The following is a 21,205-nucleotide window of genomic DNA, read 5'->3' on the forward strand; positions in this document are numbered from 1 at the left end:
GCAAGCCCTTTCATTGGGGGTGCACACTGACGCACATCGGCCCTAAAGGCCAGGCATACATGTTATGTTGAGATTTTTAAAAAAGTTGTCATTTTTGGGAGCGAAATAAAATTTTCATGATTTGATTTTAAAAACTTTGCAGCGATATCAAGACATAGCCTAGTCTTATGGTTGCTAGGATTCCACAACAATTGGAGAAGCCAGTTGGAGACCAGCTGAGGAGTTTCCAGGGGCCATACCTAAACTCTGAGGTGGGCGTCACCCTCCATGTAATCAGTTCACTCACCCTCGATCCCAGTACATGCCCAGGTGCTTCAAAAAAATAGACAGTTTTCACCTGCCCTGCAGGCACAGAAGGTTGAGAGGTATGGTAGGCTGCACAGGGTTTTTTGTATGGATTCAAAGTTTTTCCTTCCTTCGAGTGCCATGGTGTGGTTCACTAGAAGTGGCCGAGCCTGAAGCGGTCCGGGAGCCACAGGCCTACTACGGGCTCCACCATGACTGCCCACACCAGCAAAGATTGCGCAAAATGAAGGAAAAAAAGAAAATGCAGCCTAGGGTGCGTGCAGGCCCACCAATCCACACACTGAGCCACGACTTCCTGTCCCACACACACACAACACGTATGGGTGGGAGCAGAACAGGGAGTCACCAGAACAGCCTTAAAGAGGCATTTGCCCTTTTATCCCAACAGCTCTTTAAAGCAGTTTCCAAGATGTGGCTGGGCAGGAGAGTGGAGACCTATGACGGCAGACCACGTAACCCGAGATGCAACAGCCTAACTATACTCAAGTGTTACGTTTCTATCCCTCTCCGTGCCCTATCCCTTCCTCACTTCCGTCCCCCAGGTTCCTCAGCACCCTGGCCACTGTTTATTTTCTTTCCCTGTGTATTTTTTTCGATTTTCCTAGCCCCGCTTGTTAATTTCTAAACTCTGACCTGGTGGGCAGAAGTTTAGGAGGCCACCCTCTGTTTAGTGAAACAGGGTAACCTTCTGGACAAGCCAGACCAATCTAGGTAGCTTGGCAGGCAGTCAAGACTAAGTCTCAGGAGGGGCGAGAGTGATCATATGCCCACAATGAGCACACACAGCAAAAAACCTACAAATTACTCTTAGACAAGTGTATATGAAAAATAGTTATACATTTATTGTTGGCCAGACTAAATAGACACAAGTAACTTTTGCAATGAGAAAAACAAATCACACAATCCTTAATCTATACAGTATATATACATTACATGTCCTAGTGCGATTTATTTATAAGCAACAACCACAACCTTCAAAGAAAAGGTTAAGTACACAAATATGAATAGGTAATACTTCAGTGTTCGTTCCCTAACTTTCGTGTCCAACCCTAAGAAGAGGGGAGCCTTGTGCTCAACAGTACAGTGTGCATAAAAACGCACGATTGTGCAGATGAACAAAAGAGCGTGTCTTCTTGTAGGGGATGTAGCAAGTCAGGAAGGGGCTTGAGGCAATGAAGTGTAAGTTCCCACTATTCGAGTAGGCCCTGCCCTTGGCGGCAAAGCTTTATTCAAGTGGTGAGAATAGCTAGGGAGCGCAGGCTAACCCAGCCAAGTTGGAGTACCTTTAAGGGATACTTGTGCATAAAAACGATCGGATATGCCAGGGTATTAAGAAAGATCTCTTTACTGCACCTTCCCTTCCATTTTTATGAAACACCCAAACTTTTTGCTTTTATTTTTGAATCTGTCCTGTACTTTTCACTGTCCAGTGAAGCCTTAAGCTTCTCTACTCTGGCTTTTGCTGATATCTTATGGGGAAACTGGTATGTCCTTGAGGTTGGCAGTACACAGTTTCCCTTAATCGTGTTACTGTGTTACTACTTTTGGTTACTTTTTGTATCACTTGTGGTAACTAAGCATTGTGCACAGCATCTTACACTGCAGCACAATGGGGTGCATTTAGTTTTGCCATAGACTAACACTCAGAGGATTTTTGGTTACTCTAGGTGTGCTAAAAGGATAGGCTGGTGGCAGAAGTGACTTTTCCCCACTTTTGGGGGATTTTCGTTTTAGCTTTACTGCGTTTACAGTGTTTGGCTACAAACTGCGGTTACTAGTCAAACATGGCCGTGCCACGAGATTTTTCGCCTGTCCTTTTTCCATCTTGTTCTTTAGCCTTCTTCCTGGCACAAGAGGCCAGGAAAATCCTTATAAGGACTTCCAATGCCCGGGAAAGCAGAAGATTTTGGCGGGATACTGGAGGGCTGTGTGTGTGTTAGTTGGCAGGATGTGGGCTGGGACTGTCGGGTCCCAATCCACAAACTGGTTTCAGTGTGTCCGAGTGGTATGCATGAATGTTCCCGCCAGTGGTCCTGACAGGACCACTGCTGGGGGCTGGGTGTGTGTGGGCTAGTCCTGCTATTGGCTAGTGTGAGTTTCAGCTCTTACCTGGCTCTTAGGATAAACGGACCCCGACATGCATTCTTCAATGATCCTGGAGAAACCTGAAGGAGCCAAGTATCCTGTCGAGCTGTGAGACCCGCGAAGAAACCTGAAACCTGACTGAAGGAGGCCTGGCAACCAACTTCTATTGCTGTCCTGGAGGATATCTGTCTTGCTTCTGGTCTTTAGCAGTCCTGATGTCTGCTTGGTGCCCTGCCAAAGGAAGCCTTCGGAAGTGCCCTGGAACTGTTCTATGGCTGACCAGCTTCTTTTTTGGGCTACTGTGCTCCGGCATAACCGTAACGAGTTGTGGACTGAAACCTGGGGGATCATCAGCTGGCTCCACGAGACTACCTCCTGTGAAATGTCGGCGTCCTAGCATCAAGGGGACCCGAGATGGGAGGGAAAGTCTTACCGCGACTGCGGAGTCCTTTTGCATCACCCTGCTGAGGTGACCACTGTCCGAAATAGCTTACCTGACCAGAGTCCAGTCCTCAGACGGGTGCTGCATTCTTCAATCGAGAGTCCTTGCAACAGTGAAATACACCAACCGGAAATCAGCTCGAACCAGCAACCCCTATGAATCAAGGACTGCGACTTTTGGTGGGCAAAGCAATGTTGGACACTCTTCCTTTGTTCTGCCAAGTCTGGGGAAGACTGAGTACATAGGGGAGCAGGGGGGGTACATTAGAGTTTCTAACCTACCCGTATACTCCCATCATTGGTCATTGTGCTTATAATAAAGCTTATTTATAAAAAATATTGCCATTGCTTGCTTGCAAAAACAATCTGACTGTTGGGGCTACTTTTGGGTACTAGTCTAACTTGAACCCCAACCCCAAGAACCCTTCACTGGACCCCAGACCCTACCTTCATTTTTTCCTGCATCCTAACTTCTGTGGAACTGTAACCTGAACTATTGGGCAAAAGGCGCCCAGGCAACTTAGGGCTGGACACTTATATTTAGGGATCATCTCTATGGACCATAAGTGCATAACCTTTCCTTTGCAGCAGTTCCTGATGTATATTATGCCAGGTGTGATAAGTCTACCTGCTAGTAGTCATTTTTCTATAGTGTGTTTTGCCCAAAAATACATAACTATTTTTATACATCCTGTCTAAGTGTAATCTGTGATTTCCATTGTGTGACATCATTGTGGACCTTACAAGCTCACCACCTCTGAAAAACTTGCCTAGACCACCAGTCACTGCTACCAAAACTGGTTTGGCTACAGCTTCCCAGAGTTGTTCCTGTCACAATATAGGTTGGCCTTCTATACATAGGTCCAACAGGCCAGAGTATAGAAAATCAGTTCTAACACAGGGGGTCACCGGTAAGTTATGTAAGTACTCACCGACCCTCGGCACAGCTCGGACCAAACTTTGCCAGTTTAGTCGACGTCGCTAGTAGATTAGAGTCCTGTATTTTCGCTGCGCTCAGGCTCTCAGCAGCTGCAGTGGAGAATTATGGTCCGTGACGGGACAGTGGTCTTTTCTCAGCTTCCGAAGGAGGTATCAAAAAGGTTTCGCTGCAGCTGACTTCAGGGCACAGGAGAGCAGATCAGCAGGTGAACTATAGCGACCGTCACCACTAGGTAGTGACACGGGAATCGTGGATGTGGGCACAGTTACGCACTCTCCTAATTCAGGGCCCAGAAGAGCTAGGCCTGTGAAATTTGTCGGGAGAATGCACGGAACCATAAGCAAGCAATGTCCCAAGTCTTGGGTCTGAACTGGTGGCGGCGGAGCTGCAGGATAACCTGAGGTAGAGCTGGAGAGTTCATTAGATGGTAAGCAGGGGGCACAGAGTAGTTGTTCCTACTACTGCAAAGGGGCAAAGCACCTTGGCAGGCCTTCTTGATCAAAGAAGAAAGCAGGGGTCCGACAGGACAGCCGAGGGCAAAGGGTGCCAAATCCTTTCAAAGCGTCTCCGGCAGTATTATGCGTGCGTTTGTTCATGTAGGAGACTTGGCTCTTTCTGTAGTTTGGTGAGAACACAGGTGATCGACCTGGTATGGCTTCAGAGCCCCTTCTCCTATCCAAGATTAGCATTGTGCCAAAATCTAGGACTTCCAATAGAAGATCTGCTCTCTTGCAGGTTTCCCAGACGTGGACCAATCATGGCCCACAGTGGTCTCAGTCATTCGGGCACGCCAGACATCCTGGCACCAGCAGTGTGGATTGCGACTAGACAGTCCCAGCCCCCTTCCTGGGCACACAGACGTGACAGGCAGAAGCCTGCAAAGAGATTGTTTTTTGCAAGAGGCTGTATGTCCACATGAGGAAAAATCCAGGTTACTCAACCTGGGTGAAGGCAAGGGACAAAATGGCCATGGGACAGAACAAGAGACTTTGGGGCTCGGCCATTTTCAGACTTGGCCACAGTCTTCAGCCAAACGTGGTCAACGCAGTTTAACTCGATAAAAAGAAGTAAAACATTATGAAAAGTAACTGCTGCCACAAGTTCATCCCAGGGACACTCGTACAATCACCAAAAAATCCTTTGAGGGTGTCTAGGGCCATAAAGTAAAAAGGGACTCCAGCGCACAGTACTGGAAGGTACATTGTGTACTTTTAAAAAGTTGCCAAGAAATGGCAACATTGTCAAAGACTAAGGGAAACAATGTTTCCCAGTACTGACAGTCTGAGACACGTATCAGTTTCCCCATAGCAAATGAGCAAAAGCACAGGGGCTCCACTGGAAAAAGTCAGGTTAGGATAGCCAAGTAAAAGCAAAATGTTTGGGGGGGGGGTCCATAAATGGAGGGAAAAAAAAATCACACAAATTAAAACTGCTACAGTCTGGAAAGAGGGCTGCAGCGCTGTGGGCAAAATAAAAAAAGAATACACTATGGGGGGAAAAAAAGAAATGGCGGCCGTGGTGCCCTTTCTCCAGCACCCACACCGCCATTATTCTTTTCCTAATTGTGCATTTTTTTCAATTTTTCCAAAGCCGCTGCAATACAGAAAAAGGAACAAAAATAAATGTAGCCCTGGTTAGCTAAGAGACACCAAGATTGACAAAAATCATGTGGTGTTACAGTAGAAAGGACAAAGGTAGGTGGTCGGTAGTGACCACTGACAGTGCTTTTAATTTTTTGATGTTCATTTGACAGAAAACAGGATTCCTTCCCGGCCTGGATTCCATGTTTTTTTGTTATTGCATCAATTGAATGGCTTCTACAAAAAGATGGTCAACTAAGTGAATGAGTGGGCATGCCAGGTCAGGAGAGTGATTGGAAGGGTGGGAGGTGTGGGGGGCAGGAGGCTGCTCATTCTCACAGCAGTTCTTAAGTGTGTGGTTTCATGAAGGAGAGAGTTGACTGCTGCTTGTAACCTTGAAGCTGTACCAGAATAGTCGCATAATCTCATTACAGCAATGAATGCCTGGCATTGGGTAAGTGGCAGTGAAATTCCATCTTGGAGTGTACCGAACCTTGGCTTCGATTAAGTATTCGGCCGAATTTCAGCTGAAAATCAGCTATTCGGCTTTGGCTGAAAACGTACTGGAACACTTACTCAAAGCCAAAGTTCTGTACACCCTTACTGGAAAGTGGTGGGATCTGCTTGGCATGGCTCTGGCTTTGAAACACTTGGATGTCTTAGACTTGTATCAGCATGGGCATTGGAAGCACAATCCTTGTAAATAGAGCAGCCTTCGGAGTCGTGGGAGATGCTCACTGGTGCGTGACTGGCAGAGAAGCACTGGGCGCTGCTACGCTGGCACCTGTCTCTGACTAGAGGGCCCGGTATATTCCCATTTGTGGTGCCCTTGAATGGGGCAGGGAGCGAAGCCCTGGGAGATATCCGCATCTCTCCAGCATGAGCTTGTGTCAGGGCACTGTGTTTGGTGCAGAGCCCCATGGACCCTGGTGAACACTGTGCTGGCAGGCCTCTCATAGCTCCAGCTGAGCGGCTTAGGGCACCACACTGATAAGCAGCCAGGGTTCCGTATCCCCGACATCCGCCTGCAGAACCCATACACACACGCGTGCTTGTCCCCTCTAAGATGGCTCAGCCCTTCCTGCGGACAGCCTCTCTGTATCGATCGTCACAGTCTTTCCTGCTAACGACAGATGCCCGAGTAGGATGAGGTGTTGATACATGTGAAACCCCTTTAGTGTTCCTGAACGACTGGCTACGTGGGCATCCCGCGGGCCTGCTAAGCAGACCATACCTTGCTAAAATGGGCCGGGTTTAACCAGCAGACACAGCTCTTATTTACGATGCACTAATCCCACAGAGCTGCTCATGTAGGGTGTGCAGGGACCCCCTCTTTGGTAACTCCTTCCGTGTAGCCTGGCAAACTGACACAAACCAATGCAGTGAGGCAGGACTGTTCAATCTTTATTTTCCAATCGTCTGCAATAAGGCAGGAGTGCCCTCGAGGGGAGGGAGGGACAGTGGGTAAAATGACATGGCTGTGGTTGTATTGACATCTGTGGCTGCACGGATGAAACCTCTCAGACTGTTATGAGAGCCACTCACCTGTTGGTGTAAAGCAGTACAGCCAGAAAGGTGGCTGCAAACGTGGGGCAAGACCTGGAAAGCAACCATGCCTGCACCAAAAAGTAGTTTATACTTCCAAGTACCTAGGGAGTGGGAGAAGTGGAGGTAGCCATCCCCCACCACCCATCGCATGCTGCGGTTTCCCTAAGCTTATGCAGCCTTTGCTAGGGAAAGCCGTGCTCTTTCCTCCCCCTCGCTCCACCACCCGCAGTGCCCATAATGTCTCCTTCAGGTCCCACCCTGTAGAATAAAAAGGAGAGACAAATATGCAGCTACTGTGCTCTCAGCACACGAGGCACGGAACACTGTCTCGCTTAGTGGGCTTCACCTTTTACTTGATGGAGCAGGGGTGGATTTGTGAAGACTGGGACATTACTTTAAGTTGTTTCTTTGTTATTAGCAGTGTCTATTCGAATACGTAAATGTTAAAGTAATTGGAGTTGTGAAGCAACGTTTTATGAATTTAAGACAAACACTTTATTAAACATATGGCATACTTCAAACAGATGTAACCAGAAAACAGATGGGTCGCCATAGCTGCTGCTAACAGCATGAGCATTAGAATAGCAACAGTCAACTTCTTGAATGCCCTAGAACTGGAATAAATGTTTTAAGATTATTTGAGCTAAATCATGAATGTTGATACAAATGACACCTGTAGTTGTCTCAGCCAGTCACACTCGGATTAGGAATATCAAGAGAAATCTTATGTGAAAAGTTGCTAAGTTTGAGTCTAAGATTCACATCTGAAATAATTTCTGACGCTGAGGGTAAGTGATTACGAGCTTTATTTTACGGCCCCTGGAGGCTGGGGCAGTCAGTAGGGGAATGGTGTCGCGTTCCGTGGTGGAACGTGGGGAAATAACATTCTCCGTTCCAAGTGGGACGGAGTAACAGTGAAACATCATAACATCTCCTTATCTATGGGAAAGAGAGGAAGGAGGGGGAAGAGGCAGGGAGGGGAGGAAAAGGTGCTGGGGCGTGACAGGGTGGACAGTTGCTGATCAATAATAAACAAAATCATTGTTGAAGTTCCGGATGATCCTGCGATTCCTTTTCGACAGACTCTTGGCAGAGGTTTCCTCATCGTCGGGACGGTGTTCGTTGTTTTGTCGTATGTTTGGGTAGTATGTCTCTTCAGAAATTAGTTCTTTTCTTGGCCTTGTGCCATCATGTGAATCTGTAGAAGTACTGGGTCTGTATGTGTCGTTGGTTGTTCTCTTCACATCCTCTCTTGACCAGGTATCGTTGTAGTTGTTTTTGGAAGTGCTCGGTCTGCAGGTGTCATTGGTTATTTTCACGAGATCGTCGTGGGACCATCTCTTTCCATCCTCTAATGTGACGGATTTTCCGTGGCAATGTGTGATTTTTTGTGGAGATCTGAATTTGGATTCGCCCTTGAGTATCTTCTTGGGTTCTCTGACGCAGACCCAGTCACCTTCCTGCAGGATCATTTGTTTTGCTCTGTTCTTCTGGTCGTAGTATGTTTTGTACTTCTTTTGTTTCTCTTTTATAGTTTTGTGGATTTGTTCCATGTCCACCTTTCGTTCCGTGTTTATTCTTGCCTCGCCAGTATCTAAGAAAATCCATGCTGGTCTCAGTTGGTTGGTTGCTGTTCTGCCCCGCATCAAGGTGAAGGGTTCTGAGTTGGTGGGGGAGTGTGGCGTTGTTCTATATGCGTGCAAGGCCTCCTTGAGGGTTTCTCTCCATGGCATAGCATTGGCTGTGGCTAGTTGGATGACACTTTATTAGTCTGTTCATTCTTTCCACCAATCCGTTGGACATTGTGTGGTAAAGTGATGTGGTTGATGGATTTCTTTACAAGGAATTCTTGGAATTCCGACGAAGTGAACTGGGACCTGTTGTCTGAGACTATGTCTCTGGGGTCACCTTCCCTGTTAAATATTTCCGTTAGAAAATCAATGACCTTTTTTGTGGTTGCGCTGGTTTCTACCACACCCCATTCAGTCCATTTGGAGGTGTAGTCCACGATCACGATGATGAATATTTTTACTGCTTCCAGATTTTCGAAGGGGCCCATAATGTCTATTGCCAGCTTTGACCATATGTGTTTGGGGGTTTCTACAGGCTGAAGTGGGGGTTTTCCTTAAGATTTTCGATTTGTCACTGGAAGCACAGGCACTGCAGTTTTTTACGGTCTCTTCCGCCTCTTTCCACATGTTGGGCCACCAGTAGTTGTTCCTTATCCTGTTTTTTGTCAGACTCCTTCCCAGGTGTCCTTCATGGGCTAGTTCAAGTAGTTTCTTTCTGAGTGCCACAGCTGGAATTATTCTATTTCCTCTAAAGATGTGATTATCGTTCATGGATATCTCATCTTTGAATGGAGTGAAGTTCACCAACTTGTCCAAAACCTTCCCAGTCATTCATCACGGCTCTTCCGATTTCTCTGTTGCTCTGCGTCGGCTTTGGTGATGCGTGTCCATTCATCGGAGGGGATGGCAGGATTTATGCTGGCTATGATGTCTTCGTCTTGATCTTCATTTTCAACGTCTAGTTTGTCTTGAATGGTGGGTAGTCTGGAGAGACAATCTGCTACTTGGTTTTGTGGACCAGGATTGTAGTAAACTTGAAGATTGTATTGCATCACATCTAGGAACCAGCGCCTTATTCTGGGAGATATGAGGTGTGCATTTTGGATTGCAGGATGTTGACAAGGGGTTTGTGATCAGTCTTTAAGAGAATGGGTAGGCCCCAAATTAGATTTCTGAAATGTTGTAAGGCCCACTTGACAGCCAGGGCTTCTCTCTCGATGGTGGAATAGTTCAATTCAGCACCTCTTAGTACTCTCGATGCAAATGCGATGGTGACGATGTTGCCCTTCTGTTGTTCTAGTACTGCACCAAGGCCGATCTTACTGGCATCTACTGATACTATTGTCTTGGCTTTATAATCAAACATGCTTAGGGCTGGAGCTCGGTTGATGTCGGACTTGAGGTTCTCAAATTCGTTTTTGCAATCTATGGACCATTCAAATCTGTTACTCTCCTTCATGAGTTTCCTCATGTTTTCCGTCCTGTTGGCATAGTTACTCACGAATTTGGAGTAGTACTCCGTCATTCCTAAAAAACTTTTCAACTGGTCTTTGTTGGTGGGTTCAGCAAAGCTCAATATTGTGTCTAATAGTTTTTTCTTGGGACGGATGCCTCTAGCATCGATGGAATGGCCAAGATAGGAGACTTGACTGCACTATGTTGCATTTCTCTAATTTGAGGGTGAGTCCACTTCTTTGGATTATCCGTAACACGCCCATTAGCTTGGCATCGTGATCTCCCTCGGTTTTGGCTGATATAAGAATATCGTATTGGAAGCATCGTACCCCATCAATGCCTCCAAAAAGATGTGACATGAGTCTCTGGAATACTGACGCGGCCAAAGCAAGCCCGAATGGCATTCTGTTGAACATGTATGCTCCCAAAGGTGTGACGAAGGAGGTGAGGGCCTTTGAACTGTCAACTAAGGCAATCTGGTGGTATGCCGACGAGAGGTGTAAGGTGCTAAAAAACTTGCCGGTTCCATGGTCGAGAGAAGTTCCGTTATGTTGGGAAGTGGGTGTCTGTTCACCCATATGTTTTTGTTTAGGTCCCTTAGGTCAACGCACATGCGTATGGAATTGTCAGGTTTCTTTACTAGGACGATGGGGGCAAGCCATTCAGAACTCTCTGGGTTGTATAATGTTCTCATTGCATAGACGTGTGAGTTCGTCCTTAATTGCTGCTTTGGTCCCAAAAGGTACTCCACGCACTCGATGGACCACAGGAACAGCACCTCTTTTCAATATTATTCTGTGCTGGAAGCCCTTGAGCAATCCGATTTTATCGCAGAACACTTTGGGGAATTGTTCAGCCAAATTAGCTTTGATGTCAGCATCGTTTTTGAACACACTCAGTACAGGGATATCTTCCCCGGGGTGGATTCTCACTTGGAGGGCTGCCTGCTCTTCCCATCCTACTACAGAGGACCCGTTTTTGGCTACAAACAACTTGCAGTATGTTTGTCTGTCATGAAACTTGAGCTTGACCCACGTGTATCCCATGTCGTCAGTGGGCGTTTTTCCATACCCTGTGGCTCTTACCAAAGAGCTCCGTAGATCATGGACTTTGCCAGAAAGCACTTTTACAAAGGTTTCAAGATCCACCATGGCATAGGGGGACCCTGTGTCTACCATTACTCTCAAGGGTATGTCGTTGACATACATGTTAACCCATGGACCATTCGACTCTTGGAAGGAAGTGACCGTGAGGATCTGTACCTGTGGGTATGTCTGATTGACAGATAGCAAGCTGTCTGACATTTGATCATAGTCCACTCTTTTCACTGACCCATATCTGTTGATGGGTTGTCTGCTGCTGTTGCCAGATCTACGTGGTCTCCCTCGGGTGTTTCGGCAGGGTTTGGCAAAATGGCCTAACTGGCCACACTTGTAGCATTCAACATTATTGGCGGGGCACATCTTCCCAGCATCGTGGCGTTTATACCATCCGCACTTCTGACAGCACGTGGGGTTTTGATTGTCGTAAAGTGATGCTCTCCCCCTTCTGGAATTTCTTCTGGTACTTTGAGGAGCGCTTTTCACAGCTGCTACTAATGCCCCGTCTTGGTCGTAGTCAGAACTGCCTTCCACAGACTTCACTTCAACACTAACACCCTCTTTCAAGACCAGTCTCTCCTTCATACAACGGTCCCCAAATTCCATGCTCCTCACTATTTCAGTGGCTTGGTCCAGCGAGGGATTTTTGTTTGCCATAGTTTTTACTGTATGCGGGGATCCGCCACATTAAGGACAAACTGGTCTCTCAAGTACTCGTCACTGACACCTGTGAATTCACACGTAGACATCAGTACTCTGAGGGAAGCTAGGTATGCGTCGACAGACTCACCTTTCGTTTTGTTTCCGAGAAAAGAACTTATATCTTTCTAGCACCACGTTTGTCTTGCTGCCGAAGTGCTTAGTGAGCTTGGTCAATGCGGTGTCAAACTTTCGATTGCCGTCTCCACTTGCACCGTCTGGCTCTGGGAGTGCCCTGAATAACCTCAGACCCTCGGTTCCTATGCAGTTCAGGAGGGTTGCTTCCTTAAGGTCATCGCTAAATTTACTTCTGACAATGGCCCTGAGATATATTTGGAAGCTGTCAAGCCACTGCTCCCAGGGGCAGCTTGGGGTTCCAGGGCAGGGAAGAAATTTAGTGGGGTGCGGCACGTTCTGCATGGTGGCTGGTGAGGATGATGAAGGCTCCGCGGTCGAACTGTGCTGCTGGTGGAGGAAGGTTGGGGAGACAGCGATGTGATGTGTGCTATGGTATAGTGATGATCAGGTTATAGCATCACTAAACGGCTGGTATCTCCTTTGTCTTCTCCATGGTTGGCTGGTGTGCTTGTGCTCTAGAGCCAAATTTCTGGGCAGTGCCGACAGCGATGTGTGCTCTGGCACCGTGTAAGGGTGACACCACCTTCAATCTCAATGTATTTACTGAAAAAATGCGTCTTGGCACAGTGCCGTGCTACTTTTATACTTTCTTTTTTTTTTGTTTTTTTTTTGTTGTGCCAAGCGGAGCTTATATAACTGACTATAAGATTCACTGCCCCCTGTAGCCTATGGGGGCGCCGTGGACAGCTGATGACATAGGGCGTGGGAACGCTTTCACTGCTCACTGCAGCCCATGGGGGCGCCGTGGTGCGCGGCCTTGCTGCGGTCGCCGAGGACAGCTGATGACGTCTATGGCGTAGGAACAGGGGCTGGCCCAGGCAAAATGGCCGCACGCAGGGCACGTAGTGAGGTCCTTTCCTCAAACGGCCGTTGGCTGGTGCTCGAATGATGCGCTCAGAGCGCTCGCGGCCCAAGGTGATTTATGGCAAAATATAGGAGGAAATCGGTACCTGCTTTCGCTGTTTCCTGCACCTGGTGCCTGCCGGGCGGCCCCTTCCCCCTCAAGATAGCAAGGCTGGGGAGGCGGCGGAGGCGGCAGGAAGGGAGAGCCGCTGGGGGACCGCCGGGCCGTCGCTGGAGGATAGCCGGAACACTGGCAGGGGAGCTCCGGGGGCCGGGGTGTCCAAAGGAAAAAGGGCCTCATCGCCAATTGAAATAATTTCTGACGCTGAGGGTAAGTGATTACGAGCTTTATTTTACAGCCCCCGGAGGCTGGGGCAGTCAGTAGGGGAATGGTGTCGCGTTCCGTGGTGGAACGTGGGGAAATAATATTCTCCGTTCCAAGTGGGACGGAGTAACAGTGAAACATCATAACATCCTAGGTTTATTTTATTGTTCTTTCTTTTTGATGTTCCCTCGTGTGTGTTTCATTTAATTGTTAAAAAATATTGAGTTTTAATATTTAGCTGTGATAACTAAGGGCTATTGATGTTTATTGATTTTGCTTTTGAATTTAACACTTTGGGTTAATGACCTGAAATTACTGTACTTTAGCTTTTGCCTTCAGTTTAAGGTAATTGTTTTAATCGATTGTTATATGCTTTCTTGCTGTTTTATTTTGTATAATATGATTGATGAATAGTTTTTTGTAATTGAAAAAGTTGATTAATTTCACCTAAATTCAATTAAAAAAAAATAAAAAAAGATACGTTTTCACTGAAAGCTCGCACACAGCCCCACTTCCCTACCGAATTTCTTCTTATTTTTTTTTTTTTATTGATTTGGCTGAATAATTCAACCTTTCAAACAGAGTAGTTTACATCAACAATAGTTTCATACATTATAAATCTGAATAAAATTAATTTGATACAAAAGGTAAAATTAAAATGTACAAATATATAGTTTTACAAAATCTTGCATTCTTAGCTTGATTGATCAGGGATCACATGATTAACAAATTGAACTAACGCAATTTGAACAGAGGAATTCGCGCTAGTCAGTAAGTAATTCCAAGTTTTTTCAATAGAATATTCTATGTAGAAGTTACATTTTGCATGAAAAAATTTGTACCTCACATATTTCAGAGCTGGGCACTCAACCACTAAGTGACAAAGTCTCAATTGTTTGGTAGTTAAGGCAGTATCTACAAAAGGTTTGATCTTGGGGCACCAGATGTCTCCTTCCCAAGAACTGTCTTGTTAAACACAAATTTAGCCGAATGCGCATCAACTGGGTTCTCATATAGCTTGAAGGACATTTAATTAGATATGACTCTGGACTACGCATTTTTTTGTGCGAATACTTTACCAAGTCGCAATCTACATATTCTAAGCATTGTTGGCGCGTGTTTATCCAGTCATGGTGGTGCAGTTTTAATTTTGCCTTAGTTGGATTCATCCACAATAATTCTATTGAGATGTCAGCCTTAACTAGTATGTCTAATACACATTCAGACCATTTCTCTGGGAATTTCAATTTGGAGGTTATCAAATGGTTAGCCAACACACCCAGGATATTGTGAGACGATGCACCAATTAAACATTTCCGATAAAATGAGCAAAATTTCCATAAAACTTGACAAAATATGGAGATTAGTCCCAGTTCATAACGAATCATTGGGATTGGGGTCGATTGTGGCAATCTCAACAAACCTTTCCAAAATTGAGATTCAAGACGGTCCCAAAAAGTTCTTGGCTTTGGAGCTACAGTCTCTGCTCCATAGATTAGAATGGGAGTTACTTTTTGCTGGAAAAAGGCAATTACGTGAGTTAGTGTGAATTTGCCGTATTTAAACATTAAAATTTTGGCTTGCGATATTAGCGAGCGATTTTTTGCATCAAGTGTAACACGATATATATCATCGTTCAATACTTCTGAAAATGGAAGACCTAGATACTTGTAGTAAGGCACTACGAGTAACTCTTGATTATGCAAAGACCAGGTAAATCTACAAGTTTTTTTGATTGCTGATTTGTGACACACAATTTGAGTTTTTTCAAGGTTAATAGTTAAATTGTTCTCAAGAACATACTCTTGCAATTTATTTAGCAGGTTTTGAAGACCATAGGGTGAACATGACAGTGATACCAGGTCATCGGCGTAAAGCAGCCATGTAACTTTCTGAATGCCTAGCTTAGGTGAATCGGAGATTGTATTCTCAAGTTTCATACCGATGTCTAACAGGAAAAAATTAAATAATGTAGCCGCAAGGATACACCCTTGCTTTAAGCCTCGCTCAGTTGGAATAATAGCTGTAAGGAGCCCCTCTAAAGATAATCTCACCTGCAAAGAGGTGTGGGAATGCAAGAGTTTTAGAGAATTGAGGAGGGACACCCGTGTTGATGGAGTTTTTGAAATAGTAGATGCCGATCAATTGAATCGAATGCAATACTGAAGTCAACAAAGGCAACATAAAGATTGCGATTTTCATTAACATATTTTTGCTTGATCAGATTAAGTGCAAGCATGTTTGGAGCAGTGCCAATTCCTTTAATGAACCCAGACTGGAAAGGGTCTCTTTTGAATTTCTGCTGCGTCCAATCATTGAACTCTCGCAAAATAATCCGACAAAACAATTTGCCTGGAGCATCTAGTATAGCAATCGGACGGTAACTTTGAGGCTGCTGACAATCGCCTTTCTTAAACAGTGGTATAATTATAGAGTGTCTCCATGTAGCAGGAATAGTTTGTGTAACAATAATATTTTGAAAGATCTGAAATAAGGCCTCTGCCCATAAATTCGGATTACTCTTAAATGTTTTATTCGAAAGCCCATCTAATCCTGGAGCCTTGGATTCACTCAGTGTAGAAATAATATGCAATATATCACCTTTGGTGAAATTGAGGTGAAATGGCATAATCTTTCCAAAGTGAGGCCCCGCAGGTGATGTTATAGGTCGCGCATATATTCTGGTAAAATGTGCAATCCAACTTTTTTCGGATACATTATGCGACTGTATCAGTGTTTGAGGGTTAGATGAAACTAAATTTAGTGTGGACCACATTTGAGCTGTATTTTGATTCCGAGTCATGGATAACATTCTCTCCATCTTTTTGATAGAGGTTTGCTCGGTAATAGCGCCTCCAGTTTCGATATTTTGTTTTGATACGAGTCAAAACTGGGATTCTATATTTAGGAGGAAGAAGGTTAGCTTTTCGCTTTTGTGTACGAAACTCAGTTTTTTTCTTTTTTACCAATATATTAAATACATGGTTTCTCAAGGCTGTTTGTCGTTTGGGGTCTTGACTCCTTGGGATGAAGTCCTGCATGAGGTCATAATAGCAAACGTTTGGATGAGAGCTGCTTAGTCATGAGTGGGTAAATGCTGCCACTAATGAACTAGTGTAACGTTGTATTTTTGTGTCATACCATTTAATTCGATTTAGCTGAGAGTTTGCACTAAGCACTTCAGAGTAAGTAGCTGCATGCTTTAGTGGTGTTGCCAAGGAAGTTGTCCAGTGACTAGTTAGAAGCAAATGATCACTGTCACTGCGAGGCAAGACCTTAAAAGTTACTCCACTCATGAACAACTTTGAGTCAACATATATGTAATCAATAGTAGCTCTTCGCACACCCCTTTGCCACGTGTGACTTGGTGGAACATCTCCTTCACAAGCTCCATTTAACATACAAAAACCCCGTGAGGACATCAAGTCTTCCCATTGGATTAGTCTAGAATTTTCCAATGGGACTCGTGCGGAAAGAAGATGCACATTAAGGTCTCCAGCAATTATGGTATGTACTATTTCTGGAGACATCACAATAAAGTCCAACATACAAATCATTTCCTTAAAAAAGAGTTCATCAGTAATGTTAACATGGTTCCAATAGATATTAATTAAAGCATATGACATTGAGCAAACAGAAATAATGGTTAGTTGCATGAATGCATTTGAAGAATAGGTTGACATAAGTTCAATGGTAGAACTAATTTTGATGGCAGTTAGAAGACCAGACATCGGCCGACCTTTTTCGCCGCGTACAGCAGGGGTAAAGTGTATAGTATGTCCTTGCCAAATTGGAGAGTTGGTAAGCATGGTTTCTTGCAACATAATTATGTCAAACTGATTAAGGTCTGTACTATAGTTGTTAAACAAATGGGAGTGACCACAAGAGTTCCAGGAGGCAAGGAGTATTAACTTGGCAGGTGATTGTTGGCTTAGTTAACTATTTGATACACAGTTGCATTTACAATTGCATTGAGATACACTCTCCATTTCCCGAGATAACCACTGCAGCAGCCTCCTGTGAAGGGTCCCTGTGGAGTTCATTCGTCAATGACGAGCCGGGGGTAATCAAAAAACCCATATCAAAAAGTTGATTTTTAGCAGACCATATAATATTGTGAACTAAACGAGATCGCAATTTAATGCAACTGATTGTTAGAATGTTTTTTTCAATAAATTCTACTTGTTCAATGTCGGCTGAACTCACATCCTCAAGCTCATCTATATCAGAAAAGATCTCAAGAATACTTTTTCTGTTTAAGAGGAATTGTGGATGAGGAGCTGGGCGACATCCAATAATCAGTGAATTCAAGTTATTATCCCTTGCCAGAGGTTTAGGTTGATTTTTCTCTGGGACAGGTACTTGTTGGAATTTGACTATTGGTTGTGCTGTAATCTTCGGTTGAGTTTTTGGTAATAGTGCTCGCACCATTTCGGCTATTTCTAGCCCATAACTCTCCGATGAAGCATCCTCAAATTTGTTTTTTTGAATTGGATTGCCACCTCTTCTAACTTCCTCACCAGAGTGAATTGCTTTGGGAACATTAGAGCAAGCCTTATAGCAATCATTCAGTGGGGGTGGGACGCGGTCATTAGGAATGGTTTCAGAGGTCACATGTGGTACAGGGACTATTTGTTTGGCTCCCAATATGGGAACTTGCACAAAATTGGCCATGTAGGCTTCAACCGCCCTTTTAATTTCTGCTTGTCTAGAGGCTTGCTCCTTAGGGGCAGTTGAGCTAGTAGACTCACTGGAAGGGACAATATCGATCGTAGGGGGAATCACCGGTGCAATGGGTATCGAAGAGTGATGACTCTCAATGGCTTCCACTAAACCATCTAGAGGTGAGTGAGGTAAAGGGTTAGACAGAGAATTTACATTTCCTCCTCTCGCTCTCCGCTTTTGATTCAAAAGTACATATTTTTTTGTAATGGCAGTAGACAACTTGTTATTTTTTTGACTTGGGGTGGTAAGTGCATTAATAAACTGTTTTGCAGAATTTGAAACGTCCCCTTTTCTAGTTTTTATGTTTTTGGATTTCTTTTTTTCCGGAGCTACAATTGTTTTTTGGTTTAGTTTACCTAGGTCTTGATTTATAGGTTTTGTAGCGGGCATTCCGCTCTTAGCAGGTTTAGCAAAAATTGTGTAAATTGGCTTATTGCTTAGCTCTGCACAAGGTGGCAGAGAATTCAATTCTCCAGTCACAGAAGCCATTGGGTCAAAAATAATTTTTTGGAAAAAGGGCACTACATAAGAAACATGAATCTCCACGTTGGGGCGAGACTCTTCTCGATTGTGACCAGCATTAAAAGGAGATGATGCCTTGTCATAGTGCTTGATTCTAATGGGAGAAGTGGATTTAGATTCAACCGAATGAATGTCTTTTGGATTAGGCAATTGAACAGCGGCTTGCCATGCCATAATAGATGTAATCTGTGCACTTTGTGTATTTAGCTTTTCATTAAGTTATTCGAACAATTTCACTAGTGTGTTCATAGTTGTGTTCATAGCTTCTAGTGCTAGACCCACAATTCTATTACCCATCTGAGGGGACTGCGAGTTCTAGGAATAATTTCCCTGATTTGAGATTCTCTGTTTAATGTGTGCCTTGGGGTGGGGTCAAGAAATGATGAGGAAGAGTTAGACTCTTCGATACTAACATTAGAAAACATTTTTGGGGAGAAAGATAATTTTTCTGAAATATTTTGCGCTGAGTAACTAGTATGCATGGAGTCTAAATCAATTACCACTATGTCCGTTTTGTCTTTATTGGGGTTTTTATGATCAAGAGTCTGACCACTTATTGGTATTGTAATTATATCATTTGAGGTTATATTATTTGAAGTGGCCAAATACAGCATTTCACACTCAGGCGATTGTAAAGACAAATCAGTTAACTCTACTGCATTTGGGCAAACAACTCCTTCAACGGCATGACATTTTCCCACCTGGTTAGCAGGGCATAACAGGTTCATCCCTCTTGTTGACTGGCCCAAGAAACAGTTATGAGTGTCCGCCGTAGTTAAATCCTTTGATGGGTTCGCTGGAGGCGGACCCGAGGCCAACTGTTTTGGAGTGGAGCAATTTCGAGAAAAAAAGCTTTTTAAAGATTTAGTCCGTTCCTTCGATTTCAAGGGGTTGAATTCATCTGTTGCAGATTTTACTGGCATTCCAGTCCGTAGTGAGTAAAGTGGCTGAGTCATTTTTCAGCTAAAGTAATAACTAGCAGCTCAGTAGTTACGAAATAGCTGAGTGAGTGAGTGAACACAGCAACAATAGTAAACAAAACGCTGAGTTCTACTGTGAGCCCCAAGCGGCGCCGCGGCAAAGCGGGACTCGCTCGGGTGCGCGCGGCTCGAGGCTTATGTAGGCCCGCCTCCAACAGGGACCAGCACAAAGTCTAGGTAAATATAAACAAGGTATGAGTAATATATAGTCCGCCTTGTGTAAAGAGTAAAAGAAAACACACAGAAATGGGCTTTCTTGGAAGTCGATTTCACCTGCTGGGCGTTGTAGTCCACAAAAATCCAAAGTCCAGAGGAGAGCAGGGCAGACTGCAGCAGCGTCTAGCGGCAAAGCGGGACTCACCGGGACTCGCTCGGGTGCGCGCGCGCGGTGCGCGCGGCTCGAGGCTTATGTAGGCCCGCCTCCAACAGGGACCAGCACAAAGCCTGCTGGGCGTTGTAGTCCACAAAAATCCAAAGTCCAGAGGAGAGCAGGGCAGACTGCAGCAGCGTGTAGCGGCAAAGCGGGACTCACCGGGACTTCTTATTAGGCAATGAAAGCAAGCAATAATGAAACTCCTTCTGAAGCTTAGTTACAGCTTTGATTTATAAGCACTCTGCATGCCCTTCACTCAAGTCCTGTTAAAACAAGCACTGGCGAAGCCAATAGTTTTGGCTTGTTATACACTGCCTTTATATGCCTAGGTACTCGCCTCATTTTGCAACTGCAACCATCAATAGCCAGTGAATATCACAATGGCAGTGCCTGGCAAGTGCCTTTCCCATGCCTAACAAAAGCCCAAACTGTTGGCTTTGCCAATGCTTCTTTGTTGTTTCTAGGGGCAGTGTGCATCTTCCAACACACTTGTGTAATGCCGTTTATATATATTCAACATTACTGCTGCATAGCTCTTTGAAGGGTGGCACTGTGAATGAAATCAATTTTATATATAGTACAGCTATATCGAGTTCCTCCCATCTGTTATTTTGCAGGACCAATTAATGCAATTTTCCTATGTTTATATTTCAAAAGGAATATTTCTATACATATATTGACACATTTGTAGCAGTACATTACTATTGAGCTTACTACTCCGCCCCGGCCGAATACTTAGGCCAACTATTTGGTATTTACTACTGGGTACACCCCTAATTCAATCCCAGGATTTGTATGGCCGCGCTCTTGACTCCTAGAGCCAGGCCTGACCTCCAGGCTCATCCCTACCCATGAATTCCCTGGCTCCCCCAGGTCTAGTGGTTACTATACTTTGGCGACAAAAACAGAGCCTACCTCAACGACCTTGCAGTGGTCCGCTATCACAAAGGTGTCCTTTCTTGCACACCACAAAAGAGTAATCTGCACGGGGTGGGGGCAGACTTTCAACAGCAGTAAGTATTACAATTTGGAAGTGCACTAGTATGTGTCCTGTGTCAAAACACCGTTACACCCCAGTTTGCCAGCCAGACGCTCGCGAGTGGCATCTCTCGAGCTAGCGCAAGGTGGACTGAAAGAACGAATACTCACCACGCACCCCAAGACCCCAAAGAACTCCCTCCGAGCACCGCTGCTGGGTACCAGTCGTTTGAGCGCGGTCACGTCAGATGCACATTAACGGCCTTCAATCTAGCATCACTGTGACATCCGCGCCACCTGCTGGTACAAAGGATTATGACGCCTGGCTTTCTACGGAATTTCTGTTCATTTTCAGACATTAAAACCGGTGCTGACTGCAGTCGGTCAATATTGGTCTGTTAGCGCCCCTTGTTGGCAGGATGGACTAGACCACCCATTTCTATACAAACCTGCTACTTGTGAAGCAACAGTATTGTGGCCAACTCCCTGGACCAACAGACCAGATGCACTATTCGTCATACAAGCCGCCGTGAAAACTAACAATTCACCGGAACGTTTTCTACCACACGCAGGGGAACCACGGCCAGCAATTCCAT

General features: G+C 45.0%; 1 protein-coding gene across 1 annotated transcript in view; it reads right to left on the reverse strand.

The window, feature by feature from the left end:
* The window catches only part of LOC138514242 (kinesin-like protein KIF2C), a 166,760-nt gene extending 145,665 nt beyond the window's left edge, over positions 1-21,095 (reverse strand). Inside the window, exon 1 of the transcript XR_011281901.1 lies at positions 20,781-21,095. The gene's annotated coding sequence lies outside the window, so the exon portion shown is untranslated. The remainder of the gene's footprint in view (positions 1-20,780) is intronic.
* Positions 21,096-21,205: the final 110 nt, after the last annotated feature.

This window comes from Ambystoma mexicanum, chromosome 12 (genome assembly GCF_040938575.1).
Source record: "Ambystoma mexicanum isolate Mex_15411 chromosome 12, UKY_AmexF1_1, whole genome shotgun sequence".
Lineage (NCBI taxonomy): Eukaryota > Metazoa > Chordata > Amphibia > Caudata > Ambystomatidae > Ambystoma > Ambystoma mexicanum.